The sequence below is a fragment of the Bos grunniens genome, chromosome 1 (assembly GCF_055505025.1).
Source record: "Bos grunniens cultivar Pamir isolate PY7600 chromosome 1, Bosgru_T2T1.0, whole genome shotgun sequence".
NCBI lineage: Eukaryota > Metazoa > Chordata > Mammalia > Artiodactyla > Bovidae > Bos > Bos grunniens.
The window spans coordinates 73805395-73822915 of record NC_141165.1 but is presented as its reverse complement, the minus strand read 5'-3'; the positions used below and the strand labels follow the sequence as shown (position 1 = coordinate 73822915).

Sequence of the window (17521 nt, the reverse complement as noted above, 5' to 3'; positions counted from 1 at the left end):
TCTACTATACAGTAGATTCTAATTAGTTATCTGTTGTATCCAATACATAGTAGTGTGTATGTGTCAATCCTGATCTTCCAATTCATCCCATCCTCCTTTCCCCCTTGGTATCCATAAGTTTGTTCTCTACATCTGTGTCTCTATTTCTGCTTTGCAAATAAGGTCATCTGTACTATTTTTCTAGATTCTACATATGCTTGATATTATACAGTATTTGTTTTTCTCTTTCTGACTTACTTCACTATGTATGACAGTTTAGGCCCATCCACATCTCTGCCAATGGAACAGTTTCATTCCTTTTTATGGCTGAGGTCACTCAGTTATTACGTGTTGAGGCTGGCATTCACACATTTAAAAATAATTATATAAATATAGGTACACAATTGTCTTTCTAAAAAGTGTATTTACAAAGTTGCTGCTGCTGCTGCTGCTAAGTCGCTTCAGTCGTGTCCGACTCTGTGCGACCCCATAGACGGCAGCCCACCAGGCTCCCCTGTCCTTGGGATTCTCCAGGCAAGAACACTGGAATGGGTTGCCATTTCCTTCTCCAATGCATAAAAGTGAAAAGGAAGTCGCTCAGTCGTGTCCCACTCTTCGCAACCCCATGGACTGCAGCCTACCAGGCTCCTCCGTCCATGGGATTTTCCAGGCAAGAGTACTGGAGTGGGGTGCCATTGCCTTCTCCGGTTTACAGAGTTAAATATTTTAAATCTAATAGTGCAACAGTAGTTCTGTCTCCAATCCTTCCTCAGTTCTGATTTACCATAGGTAACCAGTTTGACCTATTCTGATATTTACATTTATCTTTCCATATGAAAGTGAAAGTGTAGTTGCTCAGTCATGTCTGACTCTTTGCAACCGATGGACTGCAGCCAGGCTTCTCTGTCCATGGAATTCTCCAGGCAAGAATATAGTAGTGGATAGCCGTTCCCTTCTCCAGGAGCACTTCCTGATCCAGGGATTGAACCCAGGTCTCCTACATTGCAGGCAGATTCTTTACTGTCTGAGCCACCAGGGAATGACATATGGCTATTTCCTACTAAGGGAGCTGTCATCCCTATTCTGCATCCTTCCAATATCATAAATTTATGGTTAAATAATTATTTAATGTTTATGTTATAAGATATGTATTTATTATTGAATGATAAGATTAACAGTATACAACTTACTTTCTTGGACGGCTTTTCATTTTTTCTTGGGTAGGCAGGCAGCTAAGCACCTGTGGGGCCTCACTGCCATCATAAAGTTCCAACTCCCTGGCAGTGTATTTAGGGTTCTTCTTGATGCACCTTGAGGCCCCACTCCGAATCCTGAACACCAGCCTCAGTGAACTTCCCACAGGACTCTTGCCCAAAGAGCTCTTGCTGTCTGTCTCCAGACCATTCCCATCTGTATCCTGCTCCCTAGGCCTCTTATACTCTCTCCTCTCTTTCACCCCCTTTACTAGGCTAGCTCCTGCTTTTCCTCCCAGGAGTCAGCGTGTGGATCCTCTCTCTTGGAAACCCTCCAGTCCTCCTCATTGCCCTCTGGGCTAAATATCTCCCCTTGTCTTCCCACAGCAGCTGGTCCTTACCTCCTTCCCAGCAGTTATCATACTGATTGTGTGACATCACCCTAATGCAGGAGTTAAGGGCTCTCATTCTCTGTGCACCTGAAAATCTGTGTACTGTTTATAGTCAGCCCTCCACACATCTCTGTTATCTGTATCCCTGCTTCCATATACACAGATTCAACCGACCCTGGATGGTGTAGTACTGCAGTATTTACCACTGCAAAAAATAAATCTGCATATAAATGGATCTTTGCAGTTCAAATCCTTGTTGTTTAAGGGTCAACTATATTTACATGCCTTTCCCAACTGAGTACTCTCTCAAATTCCTGAAGTCAGGGATGATGGCTTATTCATTTTGTGTTGTAGTATACCTAGTGTCAGACTTTATTTTTTTGGGCTCCAAAATCACTGCAGATAGTGACTGCAGCCATGAAATTAAAAGACACACCTTGGAAGGAAAGTTATGACCAACCTAGATAGCATATTCAAAAGCAGAGACATTACTTGGCAACAAAGGTTCGTCTAGTCAAGGCTATGGTTTTTCCAGTGATCATGTACGGATGTGAGAGTTGGACTGTGAAGAAAGCTGAGCGCTGAAGAATTGATGCTTTTGAACTGTGGTGTTGGAGAAGATTCTTGAGAGTCCCTTGGACTGCAAGGAGATCCGCCAGTCAATCCTAAAGGAGATCAGTCCTGGGTGTTCTTTGGAAGGACTGATGCTAAAGCTGAAACTCCAGTACTTTGGCCACCTCATGCGAAGAGTTGACTCATTGGAAAAGACTGATGCTGGGAGGGATTGGGGGCAGGAGGAGAAGGGGACGACAGAGGATGAGATGGCTGGATGGCATCACTGACTCGATGGACATGAGGTTGAGTGAACTCAGGGAGTTGGTGATGGACAGGGAGGCCTGGCGTACTGCAATTCATGGAGTCGCAAACAGTCGGACACACTGAGTGACTGAACTGAACTGAACTGATACCTAGTAGATGTTCAGTTGGAGAAGGCAATGGCACCCCACTCCAGTACTCTTGCCTGGAGACGGGGGAGCCTGGTGGGCTGCCGTCTATGGGGTCGCACAGAGTCGGAAACGACTGAAGCGACTTAGCAGTAGCAGCAGCAACAGATGTTCAGTATGTATCTGTTAACTGGCAGGTGGATCTCTACTTCTTAGGTTAAGGGGACTTGAGAGGGAAAAAAAAAGTGCCTCGAGACCACTTGGGATCCACTTGAACTGATTTGCACGGCGAGGTCCTCAGATTCTCTTGGGGCAAATGGCTGCGAGTTGATCAGTCACTGAGAGTGGAAGGGAGCGAGGGAACTCACAGGACAGCAGCCTCAAGAGACAGGCCTATTGGTGGGTGGGGAGCTCCTCAGGCAACCCCCAGAATAGAGGTGCTTTCGAGGTTGGTAGAGGGCCCTGGGATCTATGCCTACCCTGCACATCAGTGAGCACCACCACTGGTGGCCTTGTCCTCAGGTGGGACTGGAATAGAAGCTGAGCTGTCAAGTCCAGCACAATCTGCTGAAACTGATTGTTACATGAGTTATTAATTTTTATTTAAAAATTTTTTTAAAAATTTATGGCACATGCAATCTTAAGATCCCCAACCAGGGATTGCATCCATACCCCCTTCAGTAGAATCGTGGAGCTGTAATCACTGGACCACCAGGGAAGTCCCATAACACGATATATTTTATGTAGTGTTTACAATCCAGGTCAGCTTAGTCATTTGAAGGAGGCAGCTACTCAAGAGTGAGGGGAATCAGACAGTTTTCAGAACTGTTTCCTCTCCTTCCAGGGATACAGCATAGTGCTCTCTATTTTGTCTTCTTGCACATCCCACATGGAAGCCCATGTTTTACTCTCCAGGGCGTTCATGACAGCCTTTATGATTTGAAGGTGGCCAAGCATCCAGAGTTCCTCCAGCCATGCTTTATTGCACTCCAGCCTGCTCCTCTTCCCCATGGAGATGATGGTTGGGAGGTAGTAAGTCATCACTCCCTAAACATACCACACGCTTCCAGACCACTCTGCCTCTAGACCACCCTGCCTCTGCTCTAGGTCCCTTGCACTTGAAGTCTCTCCATCTCTAATTCTAGGAGAAATATTGGTCGTCCTTTAAGGTTTCACTCTGATGCCAACTGTTCTGATCCTCTCCTCTCTCCCTCACCTGTTATGAAATTGTGCACACCTCCCACATCCTTTATAATGTGACACTAGCACTGTATTTATACCAAGCCCTTGAATGCAACTGGATTCTTCAACCAGCTCTGTGCTTAGCACATTTGTGCCACTCCTGCAATAAAAGCCCCAGCTGCAAAGCACTGAAGAGCAAAGATATTAGAGAGGTTTTCACAAAGAGGGTTTCACAAAGAGAGAATACATGGCATCTCACACCACACAGCTCCATAACAATTCCCCTTGCACATCTCTGTGGCCTCACCTGCGCTCCTCCTCAGTACCAGCTACTTCTATTTTCCCACCACACACCCTCTCTCTGGGCCTTTCTCCAGCCACAATCTTGGGGTTTCTCCCTCTCCACGATCTCTACGTGATCTCTTCCTCCTAGACAATCCCCTCTAGCCCTCTGCCTCCATCTCTTTTTCAGTAATTTGCATTATTCACACTCATCACCTTTCAAACAACAGAGTTCCATTCTTCAGAAGACTGAGACTACCATAAATAACAAAGTATCTCAGCATGCCCCACCCTACCCTGTTTTCCTCCACAGACGCATTTAACACCTCAGCTAGTCTGTTACACAATACCTCCTCAGAGTGCTAAGTGCAGACATGAGTGAACACAGTACACTATTTGCTCATGGCACCTAAGCCTCTCCAGTCTTGAGGCCCACCCCTCTCCCTTCTCTGGTAAGAGAGGTGACTCATCTCTGCAGCTCTTTTGGATGCAGAGATCTGACTCTCTCCAGCTCTATAGTTACCAGGAAGGGTTGTCCCACTCCAGCCGAGACAGCCATAGACCCCACTAGGCCAGTTAAACCTTAGGGTCAAACATAATAGCATTAGGATTTAACCAGGTAGACATAGTTGGAAAATTTTCCATTTTGAGATCTGGGAAAAGAGGTGAGTTTTCTGTCACCTGGAAAGTCAGCTCCCTACCCTCTCTCCTGAGTTTTCCTTCTGAAACAAAAGTGTTTCTTCTGGGAATGGAGTGGGAGGGTGACAATCCTTGCTTTCTTCTGGAAATCATCTTTCACAGGTTGAAGTCAATGGGGTGCCAGAAACTGTTACCTAGGTGGCCTTGGATCCTGTTTGTGACCAAGCTTGCCACAGCACACGCAGGTAAGGATGACTGATTATCACCGTGAGCCCCGGACTCTGACTTCAGGAGACTGGGGCATACTTGCATCTCCTGGCACAGGATGCCAGTCCCTGTTTGTTTCCGCTTCAAATGGCAACCCACTCCAGTACTCTTGCCTGGAGAATCCCATGGACAGAGACGCCTGGTAGGTTACAGTCCATGGGGTCGCAAAGAATCCGACACGACTGAGCGACTTCACTTTTTTTTTCAAGGACATATGATTTCACCCCCTCTCTTCTTCCTTGATTACTTCCTCAGTTATGAGAATTAGGGTGGGCCCTCTGGTCTCTGAAGAAATGTGATGTTTTGGAAGTGACTCCTGCCCTGACTGCTCTAGGTAGGCCTGATTTGCCAAAGGACACCTCATAGCACCTTGTCACATGACTTGCTGCAAAACCATCTCAGGTATTGTTGCAGGAAGGAGGACCCCTTCCAGGGCCCAAAACTGGGCTCTTGTCTAACACTCGGAAATGAATTGTCCGAGGAGACACGTGTGCTGACAAAGCAAGAGACTTTATTGGGAAAGGGCACCCGGGTGGAGAGCAGTAGGGTAAGTGAACCCAGGAGAACAGCTCTGCTGCGTGGCTCGCAGTCTTGGGTTTTATGGTGATGGGATTAGTTTCTGGGTGGTCTTTGGCCAATCATTCTAATTCAGAGTCTTTCCTGGTGGCGCACGCATCGCTCAGCCAAGATGGATGCTAGTGAGAGGGATTCTGGGAAGTGGACGGACAACCGGTGTCTCCTTTCGACCTTTCCCGAACTCTTCTGGTTGGTGGTGGCTTATTAGTTCCATACTCCTTATCAGGATCTCCTGCCATAAAACAACTCATACAAATGGTTGCTATGGTGCCTGGCCAGGGTGGGCGGTTTCAATCAGTGTACTTCCCCTAACAGTATCAACACATACAGAAAGTGTCTTCTGCTTCTGGTGTCTGCCTGTTTTAAACAATGATCATAATGCCACTTCTAGTGCTGCTTAGCATCTTGTCTCAGTCATAGGTGGCTGTGAATCCATATGGAATTCCTGCTGCTGGTCCCAGCAGACTTTGCCTCCATCTCCAGTTTCTTGCCACCCCGTGACATTTAAGAGGCATGTACTAACTCCAACTTGATCTTCCTCTGCTGGCTCTGGCACTGTCCTTCCAAATGCCTGCAGTTTCTGACAGTGTGTCTTGTCCATCTTTGGTTCCCTTTTGCTTGATGGGCAGCCTTCCAGAAATCTTTCAGCAGGTATAAACAGGGCTGGACCTAACCACGAATATCTGCAGCAGACATCTCCTGTTCTAGAGAGATTCCATCCAGTTTCTTTCTTTCTTTTTTTTTTTCCATCCAGTTTCTTAAGAAACTGTGTTGGCTGAGGCTGGCACACCTGTCTCCAACCCAAGAATTCTCAGTTTAGTAAGCGTGCCTATCACTGTGCTCATTTTAGGCTATCAGAAGCATCTGTTGTGAACAATGCAACCTCCCCAAAACCTGAATGCAGGTTCCAGAGCAGTTCCCACACACTGCTAATCCAGGAGCACCCTAATTTATGCTATATCATTTTTCAGTTCTTTACCTAGCTTAGCACTTTGACAGTTATATTCTCTGTCTCCCTATAAAGAATTGAAATCTCAGGTATTTCCACTGGGGCTTTAGACTTGAAGAGTCTAGGTTCAAAATTTAGCTTTGTTTCTTACCTGTATATATCCTTGAGTAAATTACTTCTTCTTCCTCAGTTTTCTCATCTGTAAAAAAATGAGGATACAAATACCTACCTCATTGAATTGTTATGAGGACAAAATGAGAAAAAAAATACAGTTCCTGGAATATAATAAGTGCTGAACAGCAACCAAAATTATTACTGTATTATTACTGTCCCTTCCCCCACCAATTCTAGCTATGTCCTCAGGAATGCCTTATCCTTTGCTTTAGGTAGGCAAAAGAAGGAGAGCAAGGAAGAGTGGAAGAACTCATAACCTCTATAATCTAGATGTGATAAATAAACATGAAGAAATGAAGCGATTTAGAAAACCCAGAACCCAAAACCAGACTTTCTGAACACTCACCAGGATCCTGTCCTCTAACTTCTTTTGTCTGGGCATTTGTAATATTTAAAAAAGAAAGAGATTGCCCTTAAGATGTAGAAAAGCGGTTTGCTTCTGGTCATACAATATCCAAACTCAAAGACCACTGAGATTAAACCATGGTTACCTTTGAGTTGTAGACCAAGGGACTAGGAGTAGGGGTGGAGGGAGACCTTTTTGTTTCTGTCAGTAAGCTTTTTTTTTTTTTTAATTATTTTTTGCTTTGCTGGTTCTTTGTTGCTGCATGGGCTTTTCTCTAGTTGCGGTAAGCAGGGGCTATTCTCTAGTTGCGGTGCACCGGCTTTTCATTGAGGTGGCTTCTTGTTGCAGAGCATGGAGTCTAGGGCATGCGGACTTCCGTAGTTATGGCACCTGGTCTCAGTAGTCATGGCTCCCAGGCTCTAGAGCACAGGCTCAGTAGTTGTAGCACACGAACTTCGTTGGTCTGCAGCATGTGGGATCTTTCTGCATCAAGAGTGGAACAGTGTCTCCTGCGTTGGCAGGTGGATTCTGTACCACTGAGCCACCAGGGAAGCCCCTCAATAAGCTTTTGACGTTAAAAGACAAATAAACAACTGTGCACAAATATACATGTTTCAAATTAAAAAAAAAAAAAAGTTTTAAAAAGCCTTTCCCTAACTGATGAGATTAAATTAAGCACCCTGCTAACTATTGTGCAATCTCCTTTGCTTCCAGCCCCAGATCTCTCTGTAACTGGCCTAGAAAACTGTGAGGGCTCCCAGGTCACCAGCACACAGGGACAGATTCTCTGACCCTGTTTATGACAGCATCGCAAACACATACTTAACATATTTTGGAAAGGCTGCCTGCTTCTATTACTGGTACATGAAAGTTTTGCTCCGGTAGCAAATCTCTAAATTTAGATGCTTTTCAGGATGAACTCTGAATGATCTTTGTCCCCAGCACTAGTCAGGAATTGGAGGGCACCTTGCTTTTTATTTATCAATTTAAATACCAGAGGTGATGTTTTATAATGTGAAATATTTGAAGATTGCCATATTATTGGAAAATATAACAAACACAAGGGAGTATCTATGATTTCTCCATTAGGCTTCTCATAAAATTTCACCTTGGGTTCCTTTTTTATTTCCTTGAGTGTGCAAATAATTATTATATTAGAGTAATACATCATAATAGTACTTTGTACACTCAAGTGAAATAAAAACAAAGCCAAGGTAAAAATTCTTATCCTAGTAACTCTATGGAGGTGATTAGAATGAATCCGGTTTAGGAATTTAGTTCAAGACGCTTAAATGTTGTCATTTTATTTGAAGAAAAGACAATTTGACTAATGAGAGAAATTTAAGGAATGCTGAATTTAATGGAGAATCAGCTCCTTGAGAGATTGGCCCCAACAGAATATTTTTTTGTCTGTACAGTCAAAGATATTTTTTGTGTGTGTACAGTACAAGGTATTTTTATATTTATTTTAAAAATGTTACTGGGATTTACTTGACAGTACAGTTTCATGATTTGATGTACATATATATTGTGAAATGGTTACCCCAATCAAGCTAATTAACATATTTAACATAATTAACATATTAACCATAATTAACATCAGACAGTTACTGGTTTCTTCTTTTCCTTTTTTATCACAGACGTTTATTCTTAAACATATAATAGATTCTAAGACAACACTTCATTCTAGCTATAGGTGGCAACGGTTATGGCAGGGAATCCAAATGTTTAAACAGGAATAGAATTAAAACTCATCATCACCTCAGGCACAAGGAACAACTTAATTTTTGCCAGGGTTCTAAATTCCACCTGTGATCTGGGGGCCCTTCCCTGCAGCGTTTGCTTTTAACTCTCCAAGTTTCTTCTGCTCCTCTGTTTTTGATTGAACACCTTATCTTCCTTGTCCATCTTCTTGGCCTGCTTGGGCTGCTTCAGGGGCTTCTTACCACCTTTGCAGCTGGACATGGTGCCTGCCACCCCTTTCCCGGCTTCTTTTCCTTTTCTTAAGTGGCGAGAAGGGGCTTCCCAGGTGGGAAGGGGAAGGTATATAAATGACTATTAATTCCCAGGTGGCTCAGTAGTAAAGAATCCACTTGCCAAGGCAGGAGACAGCAGGAGATGTGGGTTAGATCTCTGGACTGGGAAGATTTCCCCTGGAGAAGGAAATGGCAACCTACTCCAGTATTCTTGCCTGGAGAATCCCATGGACAGAGGAGTCTGGAGGGCTACAGTCCATGAGGTTGCAAGAGTCAGACACAACTAAACAACAACAATAGAAGCAGAGAACAGAATGGTTCTGATAGGAGCTGGGGTTGGAAGGTGGCAGAATGGAAAGATGTGGATCAAAGGAGGTAAAGTTTCGGTTATGCAAGGTGAATAAGTACTAGAGATCTAACATGTGACAACATGAATATAGTTAATAATATTTTACTGTATACCTGAAGTTTGCTAAAAGTGTAGATGTTAAGTGTTCTCACCACATGTGGCTGCATGCTCAGTCATGTCCGACTCTTTGTAGCCCTCCAGGCTCCTCTGTCCATGGGATTTCCCAGGCAAGAATACTGGAGTGGGTTGCCATTTCCTTCTCCAAAGGATCTTCTCAACCTAGGGATTGAACCCACATCTCCTGCGTCTCCTGCATTGGCAGGTGGATTCTTTACAGCTAATCCACCAGGGAAGCCCTCTCTGCTTCTAGTTTCAGCATTTTTTAGACTCCACACACAAGTGATGTCATTAGGTATTTATCATTCTGTGTTTATTTTCACTTAGTGTAATGTCCTTTACATGCATCATGTTGTTGCACATAGAAGATTTCCTTCCTTTTTAAGGCTGGATAATATTCCAATTCATGTATATACCCAACAGTGTTTCTTTATGGAGAGTCAAGAAGGTAACTTTGGATTCAGATGGACTGGGTTCAGATCCTAACTTTGTTACCACTGACACAGTGATAGTGAATGGTTTATTTAACTGCTCTGATATTCAGCTTCTTTGTATGAAATATAATAATACTGTCTTCCTATAAGAATTAAATGGCTGCTTCTGGTAAGGGCACATAGACCCCAACAAACAGTTAAGTATTATTCAATCAGGACATAATGGTAGATATTATTTTGTAAAATATAATAATAATTACTATTATGACAGGACATGATGATGCACTGACAAATCTTCGCAAAGATCTGTTTAACAAGAAGCAACATGGGGTAATGGAAAAAATACACAGAAAAAAGAGGAGTCCTAGGGAGCCCTGCCATAACTTAGTCACACTGCACACCTCACCTAATCTCCTGGGGTCTCAGTTTCCTCATCTGTAAAAGGAGCACTGTGCTTTGCACCCATGAAGTTGTTTGGCTAAAGTATTTCTAGAGGCCTGTCTAGTTTTAGAAGTACAGGAAAAAATCTGTGAATTTTTTTGATTGAAAGGACTTCAGTGGAAAAGTTCTTTTGTTTTAACAAGCACCCAAATCAGGACATTCCTGGGGGCATATAGAACTCTTTAGGAAAGAGCTGGGTGGATATAAGAGGTCACGAATGACCAGAAATCACGTTCCAACTCTGAGAGTGAAAAGCCTGCTTGATAGGGTAATGGGATTTGGGGAGGACGCAGCTGCTTCCTTTGGGATCAAACTGAACTCGGGTCCTCGCCTGAACCTTTAAAACAACTCTCCCACACCCTCCCCAAAGCCTTTCCCGGCTGAATTCCTGGATCAGTGCCACCTGTCCCTGCAGCCCCACCCTCCCTCTAAGTCACCCCACTCCTGTGCCTCACCTTAGTTTGCCCTGCTCACAGCCCTTCTTATGAGACTCATTGCTTCCCCAAATTTAACCCCAGCTCTTCCTATTTTTACTTCTCAACTCAGGAACTTCTGGAGTACATAATCACATGCCCTAGGGAATTATGACAGTACTGGCTCTCACTCTCCCTCTTACCTTCTCATTATTAATCTCTTGCTTTAGAAAGAAGAAATACGTAGTTCGTAAAGTTCCTTTCCTCTAAATTTTAAAGTATTATGTGCCAACTGTAAAAAACTTGAGAGGGATAAGGAAGAAATTGGATATCATTTATAATCTTTCAACCCAAAGAGAGCTACGTGCTAGCAATATATTTCCAATCTTTTATTTCTTTGTATCTGTATTTATAGTGTATCTATAGCTATTTATTGGAGAAGGAAATGCAACCTACTCCAGTATTCTTGTCTAGAGAATTCATGGACAGAGGAGCTTGGTGGGCTATAGCCCTTGGGGTCACAAAGAGCTGGGCATGAGTGACTAGCACTTTCTTACTTTCTATAGCTATTTATACATATTTTTGAATATTTAATAATATATACATGAAAAATATACTCTTGTGTATTACCATTTAATAGGCGGCTTTCTATTTCCTTCTCTCTGATCTAGGTTGACCTCTTGGCAGTCCCAATGACACTGACCTGCAGTGTGGAACTGGCTTATATCAGCATGTTATTACTGAGATGAGTTAGAGTTCTACATGCTTAGATATCACTTCCCAAACTGACGGCGATTTAGGCTCATCAACTCTGCAGACATGAATCCCAGGACAAATTTATTGTTTTTTTAAAAAATTTCTTCAGTTCAGTCGCTCAGTCGTGTCCAACTCTTTGCGACCCCATGAATTGCAGCATGCCAGTCCTCTCTGTCCATCACCAACTCCCTGAGTTCATTCAAACTCATGTCCATGGAGTCGGTGATGCCATCCAGCCGTCTCATCCTCTGTCGTCTCCTTCTCCTCCTGCCCCTAATCCCTCCCAGCATCAGAGTCTTTTCCAATGAGTTAACTCTTTACATGAGGTGGCCAAAGTATTGGAGTTTCAGCTTCAGCATCAGTCCTTCCAATGAACACCCAAGTCTGATCTCCTTTAGGATGAATGGGTTAGATCTCCTTGCAGTCCAAGGGACTCTCAAAAGTCTTCTCCAACAACACCACAGTTCAAAAGCATCAGTGTTCCCTTATTTTTTATTTTTCATTTTATTTTTATATTCCTCCCTTTCACTTTTTGTTAAAGAGAAATTGGCAACAAGATTAAATCTTTCATTCAAATATTACTCAGTTTCAATTGAACTAACTGTGACAGTTAATTAATACCTAGTGAGGATGTGTATTAAGCATCGGGATGGGTTAAGTCTCTTTATTTTGATGCTTTTGGGAGCTTTGCTGACACTGGGAGCTTCTGTCCTTCGTGCGAGTAGGTGTGCTCAGTCGCTTCAGTCGTATCCGACTGTGACCGCACCATGAACTGTAGCCTACCGGGCTCCTCTGTCCACAGGGATTCTCCAGGCAAGAATACCAGCGTGCGTTGCCATTTCCTTCTCCATCTGTCCTTCCCAGGGTTAGCAAATCCCTACCAATAGCAAAAAATTTCCTGGAAGCGCGAACCAACCAACTCAAGATTATATCCCAACCATCTGCTTTATTAGGTGTTCACAGGACTCAGCTTTGGGCCACTGTTCCCTTGTCCTAATCCCCCCAGGGCTATGTACCTGACAACTAAGGACAGCCCCAGTGCCCCAGAGTTGACTGAAATCATTCAAACTAGCCAACCTTAAACCTGCTTACCTTTATTCCTTCCTGTGAAAACCATAATGAAGGCTCTTGCCCACATTTTCCCCTCAATTCCTCCACTCCTCATCAACCCTTCTGCTCCCCCACATGGCCGTGTTTGGCACAATGTACCCCTTTGGGAACTGTGAACAACAATCTTTTCAATGGCAATCACCTCCTCCTGTGCTGGCCTCATTATACTTGAATAATGATAAAACTTACATCATAAAACTTCCCTGGTGGTTCAGGGGTAAAGAAATCTCCCTGCAGTGCAGGAGATGCTGGAGACGCAGGAGATATGGGTTCGATCTCTGGGTAGGGAAGATCCCACGGAGGAGGGCATGGCAACCTACTTCAGTTGTCAGAAGAATCCCATGGACAGAGGAGCCTAGCAGGCTACAGTCCATGGGGTCGCAAAGAGTTGGACACGACTGAAGTGACTGAGCACGCATGCACATCTTAAAACAGATACTAAAGTTGACAATGACTAAGATGATGGGTGAAACATTGTGACCACGTAAGGGAACAGTCGGGCTGCAAGATGTAACCAACAATAGTAGTCAGTAGTACCTGTCAAGATACCTGAGACATGACTCTTCTATAAGGTAACTGCCTTGATATCCCTGGGATGCCAGGCTGGTGTAGACTTGGGAACCCAAGAAGCGAGGATCAAGATTGTCTGAGGTTCCAAGGCAAGGATTTGGTTACAAATCATTCCCATTCTATTAGCGGGTTCAGAGTAGAACTGGCCACAAGATAAGGATGTAGAGGTTATTATTGGTTATTATTGAATTATTGGTCCAGGCACCTCATATTGCTCAGGAATGAAATTTGCCCTGGAGTGTAAGGTGAACTTGCAGCTGAGAGAGAGGTGAATATAAAGCAGAGCAGGGAGTCGGGCAGTGCTAAGACCTTTCGTTTTTTTTTTATTTCACAAGTTTCCAACCTTTTTTGAAGAACTATTGGGAGCTGGGGGACTTCAGGTCTGGTTGATGGGTCTGACCCCATTCAGAATCAGAGAACTTCTATTTGAGATACTTAATGGTAACAGCAAAGCTTGGTGGGAAAAGTGTGGCAGTGGCAAGTGCAGACAAAGAGCTAGAAAGAACAAAACTGCTGAGCACTCAAATTGTCTGAGGGAGTCTCTGTGCCATTAACTGTAGCCAGGAGCTACCCAAACTCCTGCTGATGTCACCACCAGAAGTAAAATCTGACTCCTCCACACTGTTACCTTCACTAACAAAATGCTGTGTCTGTCTTGTGTGCTGAGGGCAGGACCAAGAGCTGGTGTGAGGGTGCTGGCTGGGTGGGCAGCCAGAAGGGCAGAGCTAGGAGGCAGGGGCTTGGCAGAAGCCAAGGGCTGGGTCACAACAGGCTCAAACAGGATCCGGGTGAGCTATGGTCGTAAAGAGGCATTAGATTAGTAAACCATCAGAGGGAAGCTGGGTTCTCTGGTTTACACACAGATTCTGAGCCAGGGGAGTGGATAAGGCAGAAATTGAGGCTGGAGGACTAGAGACAGCACCAGGAAATTTCCAAATTTCGGGCATAGCTCTCCTTGGGTTAAGTTTTTTCTCTTTAAAAAAGAAACTGGATTAAGTTGAGTTAATCAGGGATGGCTCAGGTTTTTTAATTGAAATTTAATTTGAAAATTAATTTTTACAGACAGTTGCACCCACAGGATGGTCCTTCTAGGCCTTCAGGGAACCAGACCTTTCAGGGAAGTGCAGTGCCTGCCTGTACCCTCCCTTCCCCAGAGGCTCATGACAGATGGCAGGCTGGTCCTTTGGCAGAGGGCATTCATTTGTGCATCAGGGATCAACTTCGGATTTTTCTTGCAGGACCCAGCCTCCCACCTCTGGGGAAAGGAATGAGGGGTGGAATTATATAAAATATAGAAAGTAGTGTAAAAATATGGAATAAGCCACTCACAATTCCACTTTTCAAAGACAGTCACCTGTCTTCTGCAACTGTGAAATAGACATAATTACTATGCTGGATTGTTACATGAGATGAGAGAGAAGCTATTTAACATTTTGATAAGTTTCATTTGATTCTTTCCATTATGCACTTTAAGACTGGAATCACATTGTATATACATATTTTTTTCCTCACATTTTCCCTTAACAAATATCGTGACTATTCTCTCTCTCTCTCTCTCTCTTTTTTTAAGGCCTACCGTATGGCTTGCAGTATCTTAGCTCCCTGACCAGGATGGAACCCAGGCCCCTGCAGTAGAAGCACAGATTCTTAACCACTGCACTGCTAGGGAAGTCCTTACAACTGTTCTCATGGTTACAACTATACTGTGTGTGCACGTGTTCCAATACAATTACCTACAAAGCAGATGATGCATCAGATTTTGTTGGGGGACAGCTGGCTGACTCTGGGTATAGAGAGTCCAATGGCTGGCCTGCCCTGGTGCAGAACAAGGGGTAGCCATTGATAATGTCACGATTGAGAATGAAAAATGAAGATGTTCTGCTCCAGGATTCAGAGGTTAATTGGTCACATTTCTCCTTAGAGGAAACTCATCATCTATGACAGATAGGGTGCTGGGGGATAAGTTGGCACGAGATGAGATCTAAACAGACTGCCTTTTGTTTAAATCTGTTTAAACCCCAGTTAGTCTGGGGTTCTCTGGGTCCATGTTTATATCTAAAACAGTGGTATGAATTCTGTTAGAGAGGAAAGCTAAGACCTTATCTGGAAGTGAAATTCCAGGAAGCCCCAGAAAAGATGGGTGATTTTTGTTCTCTGTGACCCTGCCTTCCACCGTAATTTTGGAAGTATATGTGGGCCCTGCCTCTGGGGGCAGATTGTGTGCAGGCCAGAGCCAAGGATTTGACAAAAAAACTTTTTTAAACTGTCACTTTGAATGATTGCTTTACATTCTATCACATGATCAAAATATAATTTATTTATCCCTTTTCATTATGCTGAGTATTCAAGTTGCTTCTAGTTTTCTGTTAAAGTACTAAAAAGCAGTGGTCCCCAACCTTTTTGGCACCAGGGACCAGTTTCACAGAAGACAGTTTTTCCACAGACCAGGTCAGGGGGCTGGTTTTGGGGTGATTCAAGCTCATTACACTTATTGTGCACTTTATTTCTATTATTGTTATTACATCAGCTCCACCCCAGATCATGAGGCATTAGACCCCAGAGATTGGGGACCCCTGCAATAAAAAACATGTTGTCACATAAATCATTCTCTTAAATTTGACCTGTTTTATGAGTATTAGATGGGAAGAAAGCTATTTTAACATTTTGGTGTGTTCCCTTCTAGTCTTTTTATTCAGCATTTAAAAATTATTAGAATCACTCTGTATGTATAATTTTATTCCGCCTTTTTTATATTTCTTAGTAATATATCGTGACTATTCTCATGGTTATGGTTTGTTTATAGATATGATTAGGTCAGCATCTGAAAGCCTAAGTCCCTTGAAACAAAGTGAAAGTGTTAGTCACTCAGTCGTGTCCAACTGTTTGTAACCCTACAGACTGAAGCCCACTCTTCTGTCCATGGGATTCTCCAGGCAAGAATACTAGAATGGGTTACTATGCCCTTCTCCAGGGGATCTTTCCAACCCAGGGATCAAACCCTCATCTCTTATGTCTCCTGCATTGGCAGGTAGGTTCTTTACCACTAGCGCCACCTCGGAAGCCCTTAATGAATGGTAGTCCTTCTCTATTCTGTTTTTCTGTCACTCGACTGAACTGGGCCTGGAGTTGCCATCTCAGATAAGGCACTGCAATCATCATTCTCATAACTGGGGTATGATTCTTTTGTAGGGGAAGGAAGCCACAATCTCTCCAGGCCTTTTGATGTTTTGTTTCTTATTACGATATGCTGGATCTTCGATCTTCATTGCGGCATGCAGGATCTTTTTTGTTGCAGCATGCAGGCTCTTTAGTTTTGGCATGCAAGATCTTTAGCTGTGTCATGTGGGATCTAGTTCCCCAACCAGGGATTGAACCTGGGCCCCCTGTATTGGGAGTGTGGAATCTTAGCCACTGGACCACCAGGGAAGTCCAGTGATTCTTAAATTATATGGTGTCTTAGAATCACAAATACTTATGGGCCCAATACTTAGGATTTCTGATTTTGTAGGTCTGGAAACTTGCATTTCTAACAAGTTCTCAGTTGATCCTGCTGCTGCTGGTCTGGAAACGCATTTTGAGAACTTCAGGCCTACAACTTTTACTACTCTTTTTGTCCTTCTGACTGACTCCTCTCATCCTTCAGGTCTCAGTTTTGATTTTATTACCTCTGAAAAGTCTTTCCTAAACCTGAAGTCTAAATTAAGCATCCACCCTTTGCACTTTCAAAGGCCCCTGGACTTGCTTGTGCATAGGACTGATCATAGTGTCTTATGACTTGTCTGTATCCCCCATGAGACTACAACTTATTTAGGAAAGTGACCATGTCTGTCCTGTTCATGGCTGTATCTTCAACACCTTGCTTAGTGCCTGATACACAGTAGGTGCTCAATAAATGTTTGTAGACTGAATGAGTGAGCCACATCCTGGGTAGTTGGAACCAGAGCCTAGGGATTCATGAGGATGGAGCAAGTAAAGAAGTAAGTTCTAATGGCCAGTGGCCAGGCACGTCTAGGAATTCAGAGCTAAGGAAATAAGCAGAAAAATGTAGGAGCTATACATCCAGGAACTGGACCTCAGGAGCTTGGTCCACCCTCTGGGTTTTGAGAGCAGAGCAGAACCTACTATTATAGAAAATAAACAGGGACTTAAGCTTCAATTTCTGATTAAGATGCTTGATCCACGGATGAACCTGGAAGGCATTCTATTACGTAAAATAGGTCAGACAGAGAAAGACCTAAATCCCTTCTGGGGTCTTTGCTAAATGACCAAGGTGCTTAGTGAGGTTTCCAAATTCTGCCTGATCAGACTCAAATGTGTCCCAGATCTAGGTGAGCACTGGGAATTTTCCAGCTTGCAACCTCAACCACTGATAATTTCCCAGGATTGTTTGTGAAGATTAAATCAAATAATTCATATGAAGGATATTGCAGGG

The 17521-nt window shown here is 43.6% G+C and overlaps 1 long non-coding RNA gene across 1 annotated transcript; it reads left to right on the top strand.

The window, feature by feature from the left end:
• The first annotated feature begins 4329 nt into the window (after positions 1-4329).
• On the top strand, positions 4330-14834 carry LOC147379626 (uncharacterized). Its single transcript, XR_015162328.1, has 3 exons — positions 4330-4637; positions 4774-4856; positions 14660-14834. It is a non-coding gene; the product is annotated as an uncharacterized LOC147379626 (long non-coding RNA).
• Positions 14835-17521: the final 2687 nt, after the last annotated feature.